At 35.6% G+C, this 22,849-nt stretch overlaps 1 protein-coding gene across 3 annotated transcripts in view; it reads left to right on the top strand.

Moving 5' to 3' along the window:
* Window positions 1-11,352: 11,352 nt before the first annotated feature.
* The window catches only part of gramd1bb (GRAM domain containing 1Bb), a 149,804-nt gene continuing 138,307 nt past the window's right edge, over window positions 11,353-22,849 (top strand). The window contains exon 1 of one of the 3 annotated variants that reach the window (XM_083552274.1): window positions 11,353-11,718. The gene's annotated coding sequence lies outside the window, so the exon portion shown is untranslated. The remainder of the gene's footprint in view (window positions 11,719-22,849) is intronic. The other 2 variants (XM_083552264.1, XM_083552279.1) reach the window with 2 other exon arrangements.

The following is a 22,849-nucleotide window of genomic DNA, read 5'->3' as shown; positions in this document are numbered from 1 at the left end:
CTCTATATGCCCCTAATTTTGTGCTAGTATTTTGCAAAGTAACTCGTTTAGTCCATCGCATTTTACATTTTGAGTTGTTACATGGCTTTTGGTATTTGATCACATGTTGGTTTTTTGTTTCTGGTTCGCATTTTGACCACATATTGTCTCCTGACCTGTTTTAATTATTATTTTTTTCATTCTTCATTTTTGTTTGTTTGCTGTTTATATTTAATAAAACTTTCTTACCAAATATTTGCATCTGCCTCCACTATCGTATGCATTCCGAGCAATACGTGAACACACTGTATAATGTAACAATACAAGCACAATTGCATCCACATATAAAGAAGCCCTGGAGTTTATACCTTTTTGTTTAATCTAGTTATCTTTAGATCAAAAACTAGCACTAGTTTCTCAAGAGGCTCTGTAATGTAATCAGAAGTCTTATCTCTGTGTTTCTATAAGCATAATCCTCTGCGTGATTCATAATTTTAACCATTCATCAGATCAAGATTCGGATTTATTATTAATCCCTCCCTAAGATCCCAGGTAATTATCGTACAGCACATTATTCAGTGAAAGGGAGAAGAGTGTGTGTGTGTGTGTGTGTGTGTGTGTGTGTGTGTGTGTGTGGGGGAAAGAGGATTTACAGAAGAGCTGGCAATAGGGGTCAAGCACACACGCCATGTCAAACATGATAGCCACAAAAAAAGGCTGAAAGTGAGAAAGCACTGTGGTTGAGACTAGGTTTTATATTAAGGTCCACTTTACTGTCTGTATCACTGTGTATAATTGTATTAGAAAAAGCTGACCTGCTCTGCATAAGTGATCTTTAGAAATTCTAATGAACATTCAATAACAGAATGAAGGTCAGTGTGCTAAACAGGGATGGCCTGGATAATGTTTAGACATTAGCCCTCCCATTTAATATGCTGATAACACAACAAATGCATCTGCAGCAGATACATTAAATAAATCTATTCTTGTAGAATACAGAGAACGTTCAATTGTTTAAGAAACTTTGCCCCGGAGCACTAATAGCAATTACAATTGTTTGGTTATGCATTTGATGTGCAAATAATAATGATAATTTCACAACAGTGAAAATGCAGCCTATTTAAGCTCAGGGTTTCTATGAACACGGTTTCATTCACAACAAAACAGCTCAAAACTATGAACAATACAATCTCCCGTCAAGCTGTAGTCACATGGACACAGTCCAACTATGTATTAGATGATGATCCTAAAACACACTATTAGAAATCTCATTCATTTTGTTTATAATGGCTGGAGAGACAAAAAAACGACCTTTATCATTTGTTCTGGACTCTTAATAAACCTGCAGTGGTGGAAGATTGAGAATGGTGCTCTGTCTGTTTTTCACTACATCAGGAAGCCTTGAGTTAAAGGTCATCTTTTGAAATTGATGAACTCGGAAATCCAATATTCAATTTAAAACATTGTTTAGCACCAGAGCCTTATCAAAACACTACAGTGTATATGAAAAAGCTACACACCTTTATAAAATAGCAGATTTTTTAAATATAAAGACAGAAATAACACCCTAAATGACCCTTTAGCAACAGACTTACATTACCTGACCTACATCATTAATGCAATATTCCAAGAAACAAAAATCAGTCAGAAACGGTGAGTGGAAGGCCCCAAATGCAGGACGCAGAAGAATATGGCCGGGGTCTTCCCCCTTCTCCTCATCCTCATCAGAGGAATCCAGCTGAGACAGTGCATCAGGTTTGCTGTTCTAAGGCCCCAGGCTGTAGGACCGGTTAAACTGGAAACGCCCAAAGAAAAGCCCCCACCTGGCCTTCCGAGGGATTGGACAGTCCACACACGGAAGGGGTGCTTGGCACCCTCCAACCAATGCCAGCACTATTTGAGTGCCAGTTTGATCACCAAAAGCTCTCAGTCCCTAATGGAGTAAATCTGTTCGGCAGGGGTAAGTCAGCGGTCAGCGTGAAAAGAAGGCACATGGATGAAGATGTATATAAAATGTATATAAAAATGCAATATAACAACACGTGGAATTACAGAGAGAGGCATTTAGCATATAGAGGGTTGAATACCATTTTGCTAAAGCAAGAAACCCAGTTAGGACTCCAAACCTCTACACTACCAATGCAACTGTGCACCTACATTATCTAGAGCAGTTCAGAATCAATATTTGTCTAATAACATGACAAAAATGTAAACAAAATACAACCTACTTACCTGAGATGCAGACTCCGCTCCTCAGAGGCTGTAAGCCTGTGGTACCGCTCCTATTCACTGGTCTGGAAGTGGTGAACAAACCCTTTCCCGGGCTGAGACAAGCTAGCTAGCTTCGGGGTTGGCCGACCTCCTCACGATGTCTAGCTTTTCTTGAAAATTGATTTAAAGGGGAATTCGAAATCTGATTGGTTAAAGAAACAGAGCTATTTCTTAAGGAGACAATACTAAAATGCCTGCAGTACTGACTTTGAAGGCCCTGGGCATATAAGACTGACATGGCAGCACATAGAGGCTGAATTCTGATTGGACAAAAATTCTAACATACACATACACATACTGGAAGCAGTGCAGCAAAGAGAAACGCTACGAAATAAAATAATAGACTGTTGGGAATTAATTAATACAATTTCATGGAACAAATATTAGAATTTAGGTTGTACATGTAGGTCAGTGCGTCTGATAGTGTTTAGGCCAGCAGAGAAGGCTTTGCTGGCCCCGACCGCACTCCACTGATGTGCTGAAAATGTATATAACAATATCCCATTTCATGTCAACAAAAGTTCTTCATGAGGGATTTGTCATGGCCAGGAGTACAACACTTTAAAAGCAATAGGCAGAATGTTGATAACATCTGTTTTCTTTGCTGTTGTTGCTATGGGAGTAGATGATGTGAGGACAAAAAAAGACACATGCAAGAAAAACAATAGATGCTTTCAGAATAAAAAAAAAATGTTTTATATGTAAAAATGTTTCAGTATACTGTAAATATTATTTGCTCTACCGAGCATTAGCATTTTAGCCTTTAACAGGTATACCAAGCACAAGGCTACACACTTTTATTATTGTAACTTCCATTTTTAGTAAACAAATTCATTTTAGAATTTGCCTGAGGATTTTTTTGCCATGTTTAACAGAAAAAAATGTGTTGTCCCGCTGCGAGTGTCCTTTATTTTTGTTGCCTGCTATGTATGGTCGTTTTTGCCATTTTCCCAGTCTCTTTCGAGTCCTCTATGTTTTCGAGTCTCTGTGTTTGTGGGTTATTCCATTGTTTTGCCACGTGAGGTTCTGTCATTTTGTCGTCCCCTTTTTCTTTGTACCTTGTTTTGGCTTCTTGTTTTGCTTTCCGAGTGAGTTCCAACGCCTCCCCATGGCAGACCGCTAGTGTCTGCCCCTCGCCTGAGTGACCCTGGTTCGCAACCCGCTCTTGAACCTGACAGCTGTCTACTACTTAACATAAACAAAAAATATTAGTACAAAAACTCTATTCAGCATTCAGTTACATGTTTTTTTTTCTGAATCCAGAATTAGCAAGAACATTTAAAACAATTATCAAGACTTATCAATTTGCCATAACAAGCATTTAACCTAACATCAATGCTAACACAGGACAATAAATAAAATCCTATAACAACAGCAATTCAATCAGTTCATTTTTCATTCACTCAAGTCACATGACTACCTCATATTTTGCTGAAAAAAATCCCTCTACTTCTGCATCTACATAAACCTATTACAGGTCAAAATAAACACCTCAGCTCTGCTTTATTCCAGGTTAAACTTCAGGAAGCACCAGGTCTATCTCTCTTTCTCACCAGTGTTCAATTAGCAATGAAGAACAAGCATGTATAAATCTCATTAAGCACACACAGGTGTAAACACTCACTCATTACCTCATTCTCTGCAACTGCTCCCCACTGCCACAATATGTAAATAGTATTATTTTACCCTGATAACCCTTTCTCTACACAGCCATGTTTATATTACAACTTGAAATAATTTCATGGTTAAATGAACCACTTGCTCTCTATTTTAGTTGGGACATTTTATTTTCAATACAATAGAGTAAACTTTTGATTCTTTGTTTGTCTTTTGTCGTATTCATTAAATGTGAATTGCCCAAACATCTCTGGATCACCAAATATTATAAAGACCAGCAAATTAGGTTAATAGTTAAAAGGCTTTTTTTCCACATTGTTAATTGTCATTTATTTATATACAGATATCTTTTTGTAAATAGGAAATATGGCCTGTATTTGTATATGTGTATATTGTATAAACCTTTTCTCCCAAAAACTAATGGCAAAAGCACTTTAAGGTTTATGTAGGTTTAGAAGATCTTTTGCTGGTGGCACTGAAATTATCTGAAAGATTTTTTACATAAAGTGTTCGAAGTGTTTGGGCACAAACACATTTGTATCTCTCTTTACAGCTCCCGGCAGTGTACAAAAGGAAAGCATCGCCATCGTTCACTGGAGAGGAACCTGATATTGTCTCAACTATCAATAAAGCTAAAGCCCAAAATCTTTTTATGGAGCGTTCCAAAGGAACTTTGTTTTTATTTTTTCTAAAAGGGTATGAGGAGTCTTTGGACATTTGCTTAATCACACGACTATCAAAATTATACATTCAAATAAACTCAAATGTATTGGGAACAGCTGCAATTCACATCTAAGTAATAAACCACTACAGACTACAGTGCTTTATTAAGGATGTGACCGATGTCTTTATTTAAACTAATTCTTAATGTTGTGACACATCCATGAAACAAGTTTCTGTTCTTTCTTCACATACAGATGCAACAATCAGTTATTGTCTCACCAGCCACTCTATTATTTACTCTCTTAAAGGAAATTACACATATAACATATTCTTCCAACCTGAAGACTTTCCTGTTTTTTGCAAATGATACAGCCTGGTAAAGAGACAGTCTGACAGTAGAAAATCCTTTAGTGTAATCCAAATAAATGTGACAGAAAACTTCATATAATTGTGTTGGTTTTTACTTCATGTTCATGCAGCTTTTATCTCTGTGTAAGTTGTTACTATGGGATTGATAATGAAGTCTATTAATAGCACCTTGTGATATCCAGCTGCTTTAAGAGAAAAGGTATCAAGACCTGTCTGCCAATTAGAACAAAAAAAATCAACAAGGCTGTGGTATAAAAAATATTTTTTAATGTACTTCTGTATTATCTTTTTCCCTGGACCATTTTCTTATGGTATATAGTAATATATTACTGTATACTATTAAATTAAGTGTTCAGAGTTTTGGTGGCTGAGGTGAAAAAACTCAATTCCACCAAGTCTCAAAATCTGTGAGCATAATATCTTTTTGGTCACTAAAGACTAAAGTTACTAGAATGTATGAGGAGTGAGAAACTTTACCACATTGAAAAGTAACTTATGCAAAAACCTCCCAATCCTGCACACATAATTCCAAACAGATCATAATTAGTGGTGTTCTAACTACATAGACTTACTAAAGTCATAGAGAAAGTAGGAAATGACTCAATGTGTCCTTAAATACCTAGTGATTATCCTGAGATATAAAAAGACAAAGAAATTGGTTAGCAGTAAATAGAATAAATTACAGTGTAATAAACAGGTTAGATTTTTTTAAAGAGCTTCATGACAGTCTAAATAAGGTGCAGTAAAATGTCTCCACATTCTTTTTCTAAATTATGTTAAGTTTTGATGGTGTTTTGAATATCAGTAATTTTGCTATTAGAATAATTTGGTCACGATTGTGTACACAATGTTTTAAAATGAGAGAATTTTAGTCTATAAGTGCATCTCAGCTGGGAAGTCAGGGCACAGGTCATTTTTAGGTCTGTCTCAAATCCACAGCGGTGTAAAGGATTTCAGTAAATGTACTTTCTAACTGTAGTTGTTTTTTTTTTTTCTTCGATCCTCTCCAGTTTTACCGAGTATCAAAGATATAAGCATTTTTTGCTCTCTACTCAATTACATTCATTATTCAATATATGTACTTTTTACTCCATTATACGTATTTTAATTGACAATCACAGTTATCAATTACATTTTGTACCTTTGTTGACGATGTCATTAAAGCTCAACACTCCTATCATCCTAGCATCTGCTGCCTGTGAGCGACTTTTAAGCACAAAAAGCATAATTATTTACTTTAATTCGATTTGTCTATTGAGGTCCCCTGGTGGTCTAGTGGTTAAGATGCAGCGCTCTCACCGCTGCGACCTGCGTTCGATCCCCGGTCAGGGAACCATCCCCAGCCACTCTTAGTGCCGGTCCCAAGCCCGGATAAATTGGGGAGGGTTGCGTTAGGAAGGGCATCCAGCGTAAAACATGTGCCAAATCAAAACGTGTGGAGGATCCGCTGTGGCGACCCCTAACGGGAGAAGCCGAAAGAAAGTTATAATTCGATTTGTCTATTGAATACTAATTGTTCTTCTACTTTGTGACATGATCGTGTTGTTTTATTTGTTAAGTGAAGATCCCATTTTTAAAGATTGTTTTACTACTTTGTCTTTTTTTGGACAAACCTGTGTGATCTTTGTTTAATTGTGGCATGTTGAAGAAGCTGTAGTGTTGATTTTGGTTTAAACAGTGTTGAGGTGTACAGTTTGTATTTTAATAAATAAAACCTGACAAATCAACTGGCTTTTAACTAACGTGTTTTAGTGTTGAAGACTAGTGCATTTTTGAGCCTACGTTTAATACGAGTCAAATTCTTAACTACTGTTCAAAGCAGCTACTCTAAGACTTTTACTTAGGTCATATTGGAATTAGTGACTTTCAACTTAGAAGGGAGAAGATTTGCAGGAAAGTATTTATACTTTTAATCAAGTATAATTTCCAGGAACTCTACACCTCTGCAAATCCATCCAGTGAAATGAAATATATGCTCCATAGAAAAATCCAACAACCCACTGTGATAAACAGGGTGCATTGAAAATTGTTATTATCTGAAGTTTCTCAGACTGAAATGTACTGAAAGTCACTTAATATTGCTCTCGAATGATTATTAATGTTAATAATTTTACCATGCTAAAAATGTGAAAAACATTTATACGACATATGAAACTTTAAAAAAAGACGTATATATGGGTTTTTATAGTGACATTAAGTAAATTTAAAGGTTAATTTGAACTGTTGTTTAAAATTCTAGTGACGGCATTTTATGAGACGTGCCACGTTTTTTTTTTTTTTAATTTCTTTCTCAAAAACCTTTTGGTTTTTTAATTGGAGCATCTTCAAAAGAACAGTGGCACACAAAATATTACTGAGCTCTATAGGCAATGAAAACACACCAAATCTCAAGGAAAATAGTTCAATCTTATTGTCTTGAAATACAATCCAAATTGACATATGGTATTGCCACAGTCTGCTGTGATCACAGACAGAAAAGCAATCAAAACATAAAATGGAATAAACCACATTTAATTTGTGACATGAGGAGACACCGTAAAAAACCTTCATTTCTTCAGTTCTTCCGTCGATCTTGCGTCGCTTTACGATCAGCGAAAAACAATCAGCAGGAGATTGCTTTTTGAAGGATTAAACCGACTTTGTATCATGAGTGAACGTAGTTTCTCACCGCATCGCATTTCACTTGCATTAGTGAGTTGTTGTGCCACATGAAATGTAATCGCTGTTCAATCATAATCTAAATGTGTATTTTCATTCTTCAAGGTTGTAAACAGTGGGTGTGAAGGATTGATACGGTTCCATATAAATGCACGTCATTAGAATACTGAGACTGAAATTCTACTAAAAAATTCTGACAGCTCACAACACAAGTTATAGTATCAAATCTCAGCCCTCCAGATCTTCTGCATTCACAGTTCTGGTCAAGATACCGACTATGATTCCTTAAATCTTCCTGTTAAATGACTTTGGTTTTAAAGTTTCACTGTACAGGCTCTAAACCCTGGAGTGCGTGTCATATTATGAGCTGATTACCAGTTGAGTCCATGGAAACCAAATTTCCACTTGTTTAGTTTCCATAGCGACGAAACTTAAAATAACTCTAGGTAATCAATAGAGGCATAAATATTTTAAGGCCAATATTATCATAAAACAGTATAATTATCGAATATTATGCTGCTGGTGTAACATTAGAGCTGCCTTAGAGTGTGTGTACTGGGTTAATTCAGGAGAAATGTAATAAGCTGTGGTGAAACCTCTCCTACTGTGGAAACTAATCTGCTTTAGATTGTCATGAATGGTAAATACTTAGAAACCATGAAGATGACTTTGGATCACAATTTTTATGAATAGTGCTACAGTGGATTGGCACTACAATCGTAATGAACAGATTTGCACACGTCTCCATCAGGGAACCTTATAGTGTTTAACCTCAACAATGATGAAACTATAATGAATCTGGTGTCACCCAAATGTGAACTTTTACCTGCTATTTAAATAAAAATTTAATTAACACACTCTGAGGGATCATGGTGAATTCAACAGGTATAGAGGATAATATAAGCTACAATATCTTTTCTTACAAACCAAAAAAACTGTAAAAGTCAAACATTTCGCCAGAACTTCATCATAGGTATTGAGATATTGTACTTTTCTCTTTGTTGTTCTTTAAATTACTTTAGAATTTTACTTCTATTTTTTCTCACCCTCATCCTTCCAGTCCACAAAAAAAATAATTCATGTCTCTTATGAGTCGCTGTTTTTCTCCACCACACTGTGTGTGTGTGTGTGTGTGTGTGTGTGTGTGTGTGTGTGTGTGTGTGTGTGTGTGTACATGCATAATTCATTATCTGAGATGTGAAGGCTGCAGAAATGTACTGTACTGTTAAAAACACTGACTGTAAAGGAACCTATTTTTTGATAAAGTCTTTGTGTTATAATTATTATAATATTAATAATAATAATAATAATAATAATAATAATAATAATTATTATTATTATTATAATTATTATTATTATTATTTTGTGGTAACAATCTCTAATATATTGTCACTTCATAGATATCCTCTTAGTGCTCTGTTTTTATTATTATTATCATTTTTTTTTAATTAGCATCTTATAATAAACCATGAAAGCACACGTTGCTTTCATGTTTCTTATTCCTGGGAGCCACATTCCTAGAAATATCCTTCTCTGTAGAAAGATCTAATTTCTAGCCATAAATAAAGGTCAAATCCTACAAACCTAGCATGAATGCTGATGCAAAATAGGTAAGTAGAGTAAAATAACATTCATTCCTTTGAGTCAAAGAGCCGGTTCAACTATTATACAGCGCCCCAGGAACAAAACTGGCTTAACGGCAACCGCAACCATGCTAGCGGGGCTAATCCCTGTCTTTCAAAGATCAATAAATGCATCAATAAAATGTTGACTTCTTTGGCATCTACGTCATTTTTTGCTTTTAAAACGTACACTTAAAGTGGATTGCTTTTGATGTGAGTGAAAAAAAAAAGAAAGCAAGGCTTTCACTCAAGAAGAATCATGAGGAAAAGCAAACCAACAGAATATCATGGCTAGTACAGGCACAGGACTTGTTGATTTTATTTTTCTTTGACTGTTGATATTGATACGATGACACATCGATCAGCAGCTTATGTAACTAATTAAATGATCTATCTAGCTGGATGTGAGTAAATCAGCTCTAAACTGCTTGCTATGGCATTAGTTACATTTATTAATAGCATTAATAGCATGTTAGCTAGCTAAATTAGATGTACCTAGCATAGAATAGTTTTGCACTGTATGAATGGTACTAAACTCAAAATATGTAAAATGTTATGTTAAATATGTTAAATTCAAGGCAAAGATAACATTTATCAGCTAGTCAGCACTAATTAACAGTTGAACTTTTAAGATACTGCATTATGGTCAGATTCAGTTTACACTTTCTTGTAATGTTGATTCCTTTGTTGTGATTTATGTTAAATAACCCAGCACAAGGAAACAGGGGGGAAAAACATTGGTTTTAACAGTCAACTGGGATTTGGTGCAAAAAAATCCCCAGTAAAGTGAGACAAAAAAACCCCGACAGAATGGATTAAATGGTTTGCAGCCCATTGTTTGTGTATCAATGTTGTGTGTTTACCATATTGGGTTTGCACAATTGTATGACAAATCAGTCAGAAAACCCATTTGCTCTTTGTAGCACCACAGGCTCCGATTGAAAACAAATGATGTTGACTGCAAACATCCATCCAATCAAGAAGCCTCCAGCCTTTAACCATTAGTCAATCATGTTGTATTTAATTTCTAAAACATTGACATGCATGATGTGTGTTAAAATCTCACCACCATGCATTTAGAGTGTAGATAAATGTTCTTTATAACAACCTGTGTTCAATTTCCGACAAGATGAGATATAAGATAAGACATAGCAAAGCTCCTAAAGGTCCCTGTTAATACTGGTTAAATAATTTGCAGGTGGAATGCAAACTCATCATTCCCAGACATGTCTGCCATGCAAGACTAACAATAAAGATGCTGAGAGTCACTAGAAAAGAGTTGCAGGATAACCTGAAAGCAGCAGGAACAAAATAGGGAAAATATTGCATAATAACCTGCATTGCCATCATTTTCTTTCCTACAAAGCTTCTATTCTAAAATGCACAGAGATGCAGAGATTTAAAACACAACTCTTTTGGAACAATAGAATTCAGTTGGAATCTGAATCTACATAACAATTACTCCAAACACACAACCAAAATAATAAAAAAAAAAAACTCATGAGGACTTTGAATAACATCTCCTGACTTGAACCCTTTATCTAAAAAATGCGTGTTCAGTAGAAGGATCCTAGTAACCTTGGGGAATTAAAGACAATTAGTAAGAGAAACAGGTCAGAATGAAAAACAAGGATGCAAAAAAAACCTAATTGTCTCTTAATACAGATGTCTCAAAGCCAAAACCAAAAAAAAAAGAACTAATGTTAGTCATTTGTGGTGGGCGAAAATTTATTTTCTTACTAATTGCATGGTTAAGAAAATATATATTTTTATGAATAGTACTTTTCTCTTTATATTTAGGACAAGTTTGCATTTTTGTGCAACCTGAATTGATTTTAATGGCCGGCCCGGGCCATACAATTAAAACATTTCAAGAGAAAATATAGAATAATACTTTTTTTTGAGCGAGTTTGACAAATTGTGATGGCTAGATGACTGGGTAAAAAACAAAAACAACAACAAAAAAAACATGAATGTAAGATATTGATAGAAATGTTAGGATAATAAAAAATTTAATAGAATTCCAAAAGTAACATGGGTTAAATGGTATCAGAATCACAAGCACATGAAAATTATGTACACTGCATAGATGAAAAAAAAAAGGCAGACAGTCTTTCTCTCTGATGCGTGAAGGAGGGAGGAGGAGGAGAGTAAGCACATGGGTAGAGGGAAAGTGTGTGGGAGTGTGTTTGTGTTTCTGTGTGTGTGTGCGTGTGTGTGTGTGTTTGAGGTTGTTGCTAGAGTAAGGCTCGAAGTGAAAGCATACGGTGAGGAAAGAAGCACGGGGAGGAGAAAAGTGGACTGCTCCATCCTCAGCCGAGGACATCTGATGTTATAGGCAAGGAATCCCTCTGTGGAGAAAGAGAAAGAGGAAGAGAGAGAGAGAAGACAGAAGGAAAAAAAAAGAAGAGGAAGGACAGAACTGGAGAAAGGAGAGAAGAAGGAAGAGGTGGAAGAAGAAAGAGGGGAAGAGTTAATGGATTGGAAAAGTGATGCTTCAGTGTAGTGTGTTCCTCTCTGACAGAACCTAGCACTCAAGGTAACAGCATCTCTGCACATTTCATCTTTTGACACATCTGTGTAGTGTGTGTGTGTGTGTGTGTGTGTGTGCGTGTGTGCGTGTGTGTGTGTGTGTGTGTGTGTGTGTGAGAGAGAGAGAGAGCTTGAAAGCTGTTTCTTTTTGTTGTTGCTGCATGATTGTGTGCTTGTTTTTGAAAGTGTGTGTTTGACTGTGTGTCTGTGTATGTTATAGAGAGAGGGAAAGGGAAAGAAAAGAGAGAGAGAGAGAGAGAGAGAGAGAGAGAGAGAGAGAGAGAGAGAGAGAGAGAGAGAGAGAGAGAGAGAGAGAGAAAGAGAGAGAGAGATAACATTCAGGACAGCATCATCAGAGAGCAGAAAGTTTAATGATCCATCGCAGGATAAACATTGTTGTCGGAGATCAAGAGATCAATTCCATGCTGTGTGTTTTTCCAGCTATAGGTGATATTAAGATAATGGGGTACAGGTGCTCACCCGGTGCTTCACGGCTCTGCTGATCTGCTCATTTCTCCTTTTTTACCCACGCTGTATTGCTGGATGTACTGTAGCAACCAGCAACCCGGTGTGTACTGGAGACTCGGTTACGAATGAGGTCTCTGGATTTGTTTATTTTTTTTTAGCAATAACACTTAGAGATTAATGCAATAAATGAAGACACAAGTGCTATTGAATGTTATTCATCAGAAGGTGTGATGTACAGCATGTCAGGTGCTCTGTTGAAAGGTCATAAATCTCCCGGATGTTTTTGAGATCGAGGATATGAAACCTATCTTTCACAGGACTGCATGATATCCAATGCAAACGTAAAAAGTAGAGAATTTATTTTGACAGCTGGTGCAATAAATCACCAGGGCACTGTTAAATTCTTAATGAACAGTGGCACTACAGTAATTCCAGTTTAAAAAGCAAATCTGATTAATATTAATACACCCAATTATTAGATTCTCATTTCAAGAAACTATGGCTGACATGAAATGGGTTTAACAGTGATGTATGTTTACTGATTTGTTCAAGTGTTTTATTAATAAGGGATGATTATAGAGGATTTTCTGGAAGTCTCCAGTGTCAGTGCTTCGTAAAACCCTTGTGGTAAAGCCCTTGTGAACTGCCATGAAACATGCAGTGTTATTTGATGTGTTGATAGAATTTTGCACCTATCCAAATAGAGTTGGACATATTGTGTGGCCCCGCCCTCTTTTTAAATAGCCAATAGTGTTTACAATCCATGCTTACTGACGTTTAAGAGCGGCAACTTCATCAAGGTGAAGGTTATAATGTTGGGGCGGGGCGTTTTATATTACAGAGTTAATCTGATTGGATGGGAAATTTGATGACAAGCTAAATTGCAGAAGGAAGGCATTGAAGCTGTTCGAATTGGAATGTATATTTGCTAAATGCTAATTTTACCAGAGTTTTCAAGCCCACTAGCTTTATAGATAACCCTAAGTCTAACATTGATACTAAAAGCTTTGATTATAAATAAAATAGTGTATAGTTGATTTTTGTATTTTGAAAATGAAAGAAATTCTAAAGGGGAACAACTGTCTGTAGCTGCTATAACATATGAGAAAATGGATTTGACTCAACTCAACTACACGTACTTATGAGTAACTAGAATTGGATAAAAACTGTGATAGTAATGATTACATCACTTGATATTAAGCTGTATCCCAGGTCGACTGTTTCCGTCTAACACCTCCGAAAGTCTTTTTTCTCACGTATTGCTTGTTTTTCTCACCATCTCTGTACATCTACATCTTTCTGCTTTATTTTTTTATTTTCTGTCTGAGTTCCTAAAAGAACAGGAAGTATAATCTCTCATTAATGCGGACTCATTAGAACACATGCCACATAAAACATCTCTTTTTTGAGTCAGAACAAATGTTCATGCCATTAGAAGACATCAAAAGTCGACTCATTCGAGGAATATTAACTAGATTGCTTCAGCAGAAATAAAATAAAAAATTAAATAGCCAATAGAGTGCTAATAAATGGCTCTTAAGATTCCAGTGAGAAATGTTATTGAATTGATTCATCTTTAATAACCTGATTCATAACTCTGCATCGGTCTACAGAAACGGTTGTCAACATTTTCCATCTGTTTGCCTGACGCAAATAAACAGGAGTAATGTTTTTTTCCGGAATATTCCCTTGTTGCCATGTTTATGTTAGCCTGACTCCCGGGTGCACCTAATAGATTCTGCTTCTCCATCTATGGAAATAAATAAACTTCTGTGGTGAAATTGTAGTGGAAGATGTGTATATCCTTCTCTTATTTGAAGATGTGATGGAAAGATGTTTTGATATGTTGATGCACCTTTCTAACGATCATACTGAGCTGTGTGTATGTGTCTGATGCAATTATGTTGAAATTGTAGAGACATCATCAAGTGAATGTTGGATTTATTCCAAATGAAGTGCAAGGAAGTGCAAAGCTATAGTATGATCACTAATCACACCACCTTTCCCAGACCTTACTATTATAATTATAAATTATGTAACTTATAAATTTGCACTTTTTGTATGCTTTTGCCATATATATATATATATATATATATATATATATATATATATATATATATATATATATATATATATATATTGTCATAATATAGATTCCAAATCATTTTGACCAACCAGGTTTAATCTTAAAATAGTTCTTGAGTTCCAAATCATCTACTGGTCTATGCAAATTGGATTTGATAAAAAAAAAATAAATAAATAAAATAAAAAATACAATATAGACAATTATCATTGCCAAAATATATATATAAAAAAAAACACTACATTTCTACTAGGTAGCTCATTTCCATTGACCTCAAAACTGCAGAAAGCTATGTAACCACTTTACAAATGGTCTTGCTAATGAATTTATCACTTGCCCCTACCCCCCAAAGGCATAAACGGTTCTGCTCTTTCTCCTGATATATAGCAATTTGACAGACCTCTCATAAAATCTTTTCAACACCTTGTTACAAGTGACCATTCTACGTATATTGAGATTTTTTTAAATCCAAGCGTTAGGTCTGACATCAGAAATCCATATGATTAGCATGAATGTTTACTTTGCTTGATCACATGGTGTATGCAAATCTGACATCTTTATTTTTTAGCTTATATTTGCTGTTTGATGGCTGATAATTCTATAATCTTAACCTTTCATATACTGTACAGTTTTACCTCAGTATAAATCTGTATTGTTACATTTAGAAGAACAATAAAGCCCTAAAGAAAGAAGCAGAGCTTGTTGTTGCTAGTAAGTGTAGGTGGCTAGTCAAATTTGCCTCCTTGGCTAATCTGCCAACAAAAGTAACCGAAATAATAAATGGAAGGTTAGATATCTATGACAAAGAAAATAATTACAAATTTCTAGCTTTGTCTCAAATCACATGGTACCATAGTAAATAGTGGTGTTACTATTCAGACTATTCAGTGTGTGTCATGTCATTCTGGACCAATGTTGAATTTTTCTTGAATGTGCATTGTCCTGTTACTTGCCACAGTTAGATAAATCTATAGAGATCCAGCTCCTGACCGCCTCAAATCTTCAATTCCCACGTCTAACATCCTTTCAGCTAGGTTAAGAAAGTCTCGGTTCAGATGATCAGACATCAGATATAGTTGCTATTCACTATACAACATGGCTTTGGAATTTCTTACACACATGCCTTCGTTAGGTAGTGTTTAAATCCAAAAGAAAGTGGTGTCGTGTTCATGCATGTGACTTTTTGTTCCCATTTTAATCATGGAAAGAATGCAGACCGATTCAGCGAAACTGCTCACAACTGGAAGCGAACAAGCGAACGCCAGCATGCTTAATTTGACTTTGTTCAAAGACGTTATCGCATTTTTATTCTGACCCTCTGTGTCTTCTCATTAGGGACACACAGAGCTGTTTGAGAAATAATCCCAGAGGCACTGCCCTTAGTAGTCTAGCCATTAGTGCTGTTTACGTAAGTGTGAATTTCTGCTACTGTTGGGATCAGATTTTCCATGTTGTGTGTTTTTTTTCTGCTCAGTATTCAATAATATCAAAGCAAGATTTTTTTATTTTATTTTAATCAATAAATTAATTTTGTAAATTTCATTCCTTTGATCATAAATAAAATTAAATGTTACATTTTCAATAAGCAGACCCCAACACGTCTACATTTATGAACTTTGACTATAGTTCCAATAATTTATATATGTATAAATAACTGCATAGCGTATAAGAGATTCACGTGATAAAAGAACGAACGAGGTAAACTACTCAATTCTGTTTCCTGTACATAACCTACGGATTTTCTTTCATATCAAAATTAACGAATCGTTCATGAAAGACTAACCACTAATACACACATTATGGAACTGGTCTGAGGAATCATTTCAAGCCAATAAATAGTGAAGTGGACCTCTGAACATCCCATTCAACATTTAGTCTTATTTTTACTGTTATAATAACCTCTACTCTTCTATGAAGATGTTCCACTAGATTTTGGTTCATTCAACCATGATGGTGTTAGTAAAGTCAGGTACTGATGTGGGTGAGGTGAGAAGGTGCAGTCAGTGTTCACATTCCTATGAAGGGTTGAGGTTAGGGCTCTGTAGCAGGCTACTCAAGATCTTCCACGTCAACCCATGTAAAGCATATCTTCATGGAGCTGTCATGCTGTGTGCCTCCAGTTTTGTGGTAACTATTTGGGAAAGAAACCACATATGACTTGAAGTTTCAGGCGTCCCAATACTTTTGTTCTTAGAGTGTATGTGATTTTCACAGTAACTATCCTGAATCATTCGATTTGAAACAATACCCATATCCCCTGATATCCACCCATATCCCCCGATACCTGTACAAGCTATTTTTAAACACTAATATTAAAAATAGCACATGCTCAGAGACGTCTATTTTAAAACCCTGCAGCGAGAAAATCCTGACACGGTACGTTAGAGGAAAAAAAAACCTGAGTGGAAGGTGAAGACATCTTTTTTTTTCGACTTCAGCCCACTGTTGCTATTTTAGGTGTCTGTCATAAACGTTATTTAGAAAAAGCACAGGTTTACCAAACGCTTGATGAGAAGGGACTTGTGCTTTCTGTGACCCGTTCCTTCCTACAGCACATGAAGTCAGAGGATGAAGGAGCATCGGCATCAGGTGTTTCTTCAGTTTCTTCAGGTCTGGCTGGTTACAGAATGCTGTCCTTTACCAGGTGGAGTCCGAATTTATTAATAAAAGATGTTTTAACATGTACGAATAAAAGATTACATGGCAGCACAATTACACAGGGACTATACACTATACACACACAGCATCGAGGCTACACAAACAAAACAGCACAATTGCACACACACACAACATCGTATTTTGCTGTTGTATTTGTTCAATACAACATATTTTAGTGTTGCTGTTTTACTTTTTTTTATGTTTTGCACAAGACACAATACATGTGCTGGGATCTGATAACGGATTTGGCATTTCAGCTTCCTGAAAAGCATCAGGTACTGGAACTTTCCTTTTTCGACTCCTATCGATTCCTTTCATTGTCATACAATCAAAACCTGTCAGAATGTGTTGACATTTAACGTTTATGCAGTTTGTCAGTGCTAAATGAGCATATGGGGAAGGATTTAGCAGGAAATGTAATTCTGTGTGTGTGTGTGTGTGTGTGTGTGTGTGTGTGTGTGTGTGTGTGTGTGTGTGTGTGTGTGTGTGTGTGTGTGTGTGTTGATGCCATGTTTGGTAGGGTTTCTCTTTGTTTCCTCTCCATCTATCTGATCCTTAGTGAAGAGAATCTGTATCTCACTGTTTCTCTCCCACTGATTTTTCATTTCTTTCTTTCTCTTGCTATCAGATAGAGACTCTTTGTGCCAGTTTAAATGTCTATTCTGCTTCTATCGTGGCCATCCGAGCACATGATGAAATGAACATGTTGATCGATTTCCAGCTGGTTTCTGATCCGTGTTTACCTGCTCACTGAAGACAGATTGGTTATATTCATTTGTTTTTACTCAAACTCTGTAATCTGTCCTGGAGCTGGTAATTGTCAGATGCCATCGCACATAATGTGAGAAAACTGGTTTCAATATGGCCTGCATACCTGCACACAGTCTGTCATTTGTCTCCCCCTGTGACCCCCTGTCGAGTTATTAGAAACCCTTTACCCGATCGTACGAGTTGCTTCAGTAATCAAGCTGCAGTAAGTGTTTTCTAATCCTTATTTAACAACACTTGATATTTGCATAAAGTGCAGGGCTGCACAGCTGTTCCCACTTCATGACTCGGCGTCTACAGCTACTGCTTTTACAAATTTCATTTATGGCATTAGTTTTTTAAGAGAAAAGCTCATTAGTCTGAGTTGACTATGAGACGGGTGTAAAAGCGAAAACATTGAATCTTCAAAAAATGGATCTTGATTTTGATGAGGTGGATTTTTGCTAAATAAACTTCGGCTAACATGAAGTTGGATTGAATTCATTCCTTGACTAACTTAAATGAAGCCCAGATCCAGCTTGGATATACAGTTGTAATTTAAATGATATAAGTCGCACTTTAATGCACCAGGTCAAACTCAAATGCAACTAAATTTACTTAAAATAAATGACTTATTATATGTATATGAATCAATGTTTTATGGGCAAAAGTTTGTGGAAACCCAGTGGTGGATGAAGTACACAAAGCATATACATGAATTAAAGTAGAGATACAGTAGGTAACATTTTACTCCAGTAAAAGTAAAATTGCTCCCTTTAAAATTTCACTTAAGTAAAAGGACAAAAGTATTTGCCTTTAAATGTACTTAAGTATCCAAGTATTATGGCTATTTATTATGGCTATACTGAGTCTTTACTTTACTTTTATACTTCTATTTTTCTTTATTTATTCGTTTTTTCATTTCCGTTTTACTTCAAAAATGTGCAACTGGAAGCTTTTATCACCAAAACAAATTCCTTGTAAGTGCAAACATACTTGAACATACACAATAATGCTCTTTCTGATTCTGCCTCTGATTCTGCTTAATCACCTCAGTTTATGTGAAAAGACTCTAATGTTACTCTTTCAGTGGTTTTCAGGTATTTTGTCCTGTAATGAAATAGCAATGTAATGGAGTGAAAGTAACTCAGATTCAACTTTTATTTATTTATTTATTTAATTATTTATTTATTTATTTATTTATTCGTTTATTTATTTATTTATTTATTTATTCGTTTATTGGCATTTGCAAAAGGTACATTGCACTTCATGTAAATGACATGTTAATCATTTAAACATCGAAATTTACACTCAATTGTTACACAATTAAAACCTAAAAAACACAAAGTCTACTGGTGCAACTCCGATGAACTAAATGTGACACATCTGTTCTAACTGTGCATTTGGGACCATTTGTGAATTTGTCGGGGAGGTGGTAGCTTGGGCTTCTGGGCCCTTAAGCAAGGCCCTTAACCCTTAACTGCTCAGTCATATAAATGTACATAATTCTAAGTCATTTTGGAAAAGGGCGTCTGCCAAATGCTGTACATGTAAACGACTAATTCAAACGTGTGTGTTAAAAGTTTGTGTAAAATGGAGTATACTTAACATAAATATATGATATATGTGTGTAATGTCTGCAAGTGTTATTCTGCATATGATTTTGCACTATTGACAAGTGACCAGTCATCGCTGGTTAATCTGATAAATAATGGAATGGTTTGGTTCGTCTGCTTCTCTGTAGGTCCTGCTGGGTTTTGGAAACAGCAGAGGCCGAGTGCCACAGCATATGTGTTCTACTGTGCTTTCACTGTGCCAAAGCCAGGGTGTGAACTGAGATGTACATTTTCCAGGCATGTTATGTTACTGCCGTGTTTGCTATGAATATTTATAAAGAGCTGTCTATGATCATGCCAATGTTTATGTGACTCCATGTGTTGGCTGTTTTGGCAATTTTGGCTTTGCATAGAATTTCATCAGTATTCTGAATTGTTTTTAGAAGTTGAGCAAATCATGGGAAAGTGAAGGCAATTATTCATTCTCAGAGGTCCTGCCCAGATGTTTATTAATGCTCAGTGCTACATGTTGGTAGAGGCAAAAAGAGAAATAATAAAATGAAAAAAAAAGAGACAACAGAACAGGAAAGTTATATATATATATATATATATATATATATATATATATATATATATATATATATATATATATATATATATATATATATATATATATATAAATATATGTATATATACAATAATAAAGTTATTACATATTTTGAGAATAAATTCATAGCACTTGGAGAAAAATCCTAGAATTGCAAAAACTTTTTGCTGTTTTGTAAAAAATGAATGTAGAGGATTTGTGTCTGTCCTACTTTCAGATTATCAGTAAGAAATTCTTTTGTCTTTTGGCGCATCACCACAGAGTTACAATTAGGAAACTACACTGCAGCGATTCTGTAAAAAACATAATTTATTCAGAAGAAAATATCAGACACATTGAGGAAGTTGCCTCCTTGACTGAGTCTGGGTCCTCTCAAGGTTTCTTTATTATGCCACCTCAGGGAGTTTTTCATCGGGACACAGTGTTCACTGTTAAAAGGTCTATACAAATAAAAATGAATACAAAAATTTATACGAACTCAGAAGCTCCTAAGACTGTGATTCCCTCACATCCACTGCAAATGAGAGATTCTCATTTATCTCCTCCCATTATATGTGTGTGTGTGTGTGTGTGTGTGTGTGTGTGTGTGTGTGTGTGTGTGTGTGTGTGTGTGTGTTTGTGTGGGTGTGTATGTCTCTCACACACCCTGATAGTCAAAGAATTCTTATTTCGTATTCGTATATTTATCCCAAACCTGTCAGTAATCTCCCTAATCACTGTCTTTTTTTCAGTTCTAAAGACCTCCACTCATACCCGTACACCTCTGATCGCATGCTTTGCAATAATATTCTATATTCTTTATGCATTTTCTCACATAATCAAATATCTGTTCTTTTCCTTTGCTAGAATCAGTATTAGTTGCTTCAGATAAGCGAGGAATGACATATAACATACAATAATAAGGATAAGAATAGCAGAGTAATAATTCTATTAATTGTGTGTGTGTGTGTGTGTGTGTGTGTGTGTGTGTGTGTGTGTGTGTGTGTGTGTGTGTGTGTGTGTAGTGAGTGGTGTGGCTAAAGAGGTCCAGTCTAGCTGATTCTTTCCTATTGCTGATACATGATCAAATCAGCCTCAACTAACAGCCTCACGATGCTCATCGATCCCTCGGCACACTTGATCCTCCACCTACACTGTGTTTATCCTTTTAGAACCCACTTGCGTTTACTAAATACATGTAGAGTCATAAAAAACTAAGTAATGACTCTTGAATCAGATTGCACAGTAAGTAACAGACGTTTCGAACAATGCGTTAATATTTAAATGTTATCGTTTCTATAGTAACCGCTCATTTACATTATAATAATAAATGATTTGATGTTATTTTTCAAACATAAGCATGATTGTTTATATGATTACATTTTTGCTGAATGTTTCCAGAAGGAGTCTGTAGTGTCAGCAATTCATTTTTACGACAGAGGCCTAGAAAAAAGAGAGACTGTAGATTGAACAGCTGGTTCTGCTTTTTCAGAAGTGATAACCTGGATTAATGTGGCACACACACATGCCATTACATTAAATGTAGGTATAAAAGGATAAAGATATATGCTACATGAGGTCTTATAAATGTAAGTTGTAATCATTAGCGAAACACTGTGGTATAAATTCTTATTCACCACAGCGGATTGTTCGTCTACATACCACACTGTCTTCGACATCTTCCTCTTTCAAACAAACCACCTGTGCTCTTCCCTCACCACATACACAAACATCTACCTTAGCCTGATCTTTTCCTTCTGCCTGGTGACCTCATCCTCACATGTCTCTCCAGTCTTTTACCACTGAGATATGCCACTGTCTCTAAAACATACATCATCTCAGGTCTCACCACAGTCCTATAAACTTTCCCTTTCACTCTTGCAGATACTCTTCTATCACAAATCACTCCTGCTATCACTCTTCTCCACCCACTCCACCCTGCCTGCACTCGTTTCTTTCCTTCTCTAACACACTCCTCATTTCTTGTGTATTCAAACTCAATAAATTAAATATTTATTAAAAATGTTCAATATATAATATAATGAATAAATAATCAAATTAGGGGTTTTAACACTTTTTTTTCATGAGCAGTCTCAGAACCCTCCAGTCCACACACCGTTAATAAAAATGAATAAATAAAAAGTATAATTATTATTCCCCATTTAATAACTAAATCAAATTTGAACTACAAACTGAAATAGTTCCACATTAGGCTCTGATACTGTATGTAATGGTACCGAGTGACCTGCTTAATCTAAGGCATGAACTGTAACTCTGACTCTAAACAGATTAGCAAATCACATTGCGGATCTATAAATATAACAGTATTTATTATATTATTTTGGTCACGGTGTGTGCAGGGAATATTGATTAGCTCCATAATTAACTGGCTGCATGTTTTTCTGAGGTTTTTACCGATATTATTGCAAGCCATAGCCTGGAGGAGATTAGTGTTAGTGGAAGCCTGTGGGGTTTCTCGTCTGTTATTTTGCTTAGAAAACAAAAGTTCCTCCCCTGCAGTCTATTAATAAAGCAATGGAAATTTCTGCATTAAGATGTTTTCCATACCTCTGGTGTATTTTTGTCCCTGTCATTTGAACTCTTTTTTTAATAAAGTCTGAGTGCAGCATGAGGTGTGATGAGCCACTGGCTTGTGCATTAGGAGACTGCAGAGTAAAATACTTACTCATATATCACTTAATAGATCATTTGCTGAAATGGTTATGATGATATCAGTTTATGGCTTTTTGTTAAGGTCAATGTTTGTTGCGTTTTGAAAAACTAATGAAATAATGTTTAGAAAGTTTTTTAAGATAGATTTTAATAGCTGTATAGTTTCCTTTTATCTTTTTTTTTAAACTGTGTTATTTTGGTTTATGGGACACTACAGGATTGTGGGATAAATACTATTTTAAATAATAGAAAAATAAGGTCATTTTGAATTTGATACCTGCAACAGATCTTAGGTCACTAAAGTTAGCACAGTTCCATGTTTACAACTGTGTAGCCTTGACTTTTCTGTCCAGATACATCTGGGAAC

This window comes from Silurus aristotelis (genome assembly GCF_946808225.1).
Source record: "Silurus aristotelis genome assembly, chromosome: 10".
Classification (NCBI taxonomy): Eukaryota; Metazoa; Chordata; class Actinopteri; order Siluriformes; family Siluridae; genus Silurus; species Silurus aristotelis.
The sequence above is the reverse complement of the archived record's forward strand: the minus strand, read 5'-3'. Positions and strand labels throughout refer to the sequence as shown.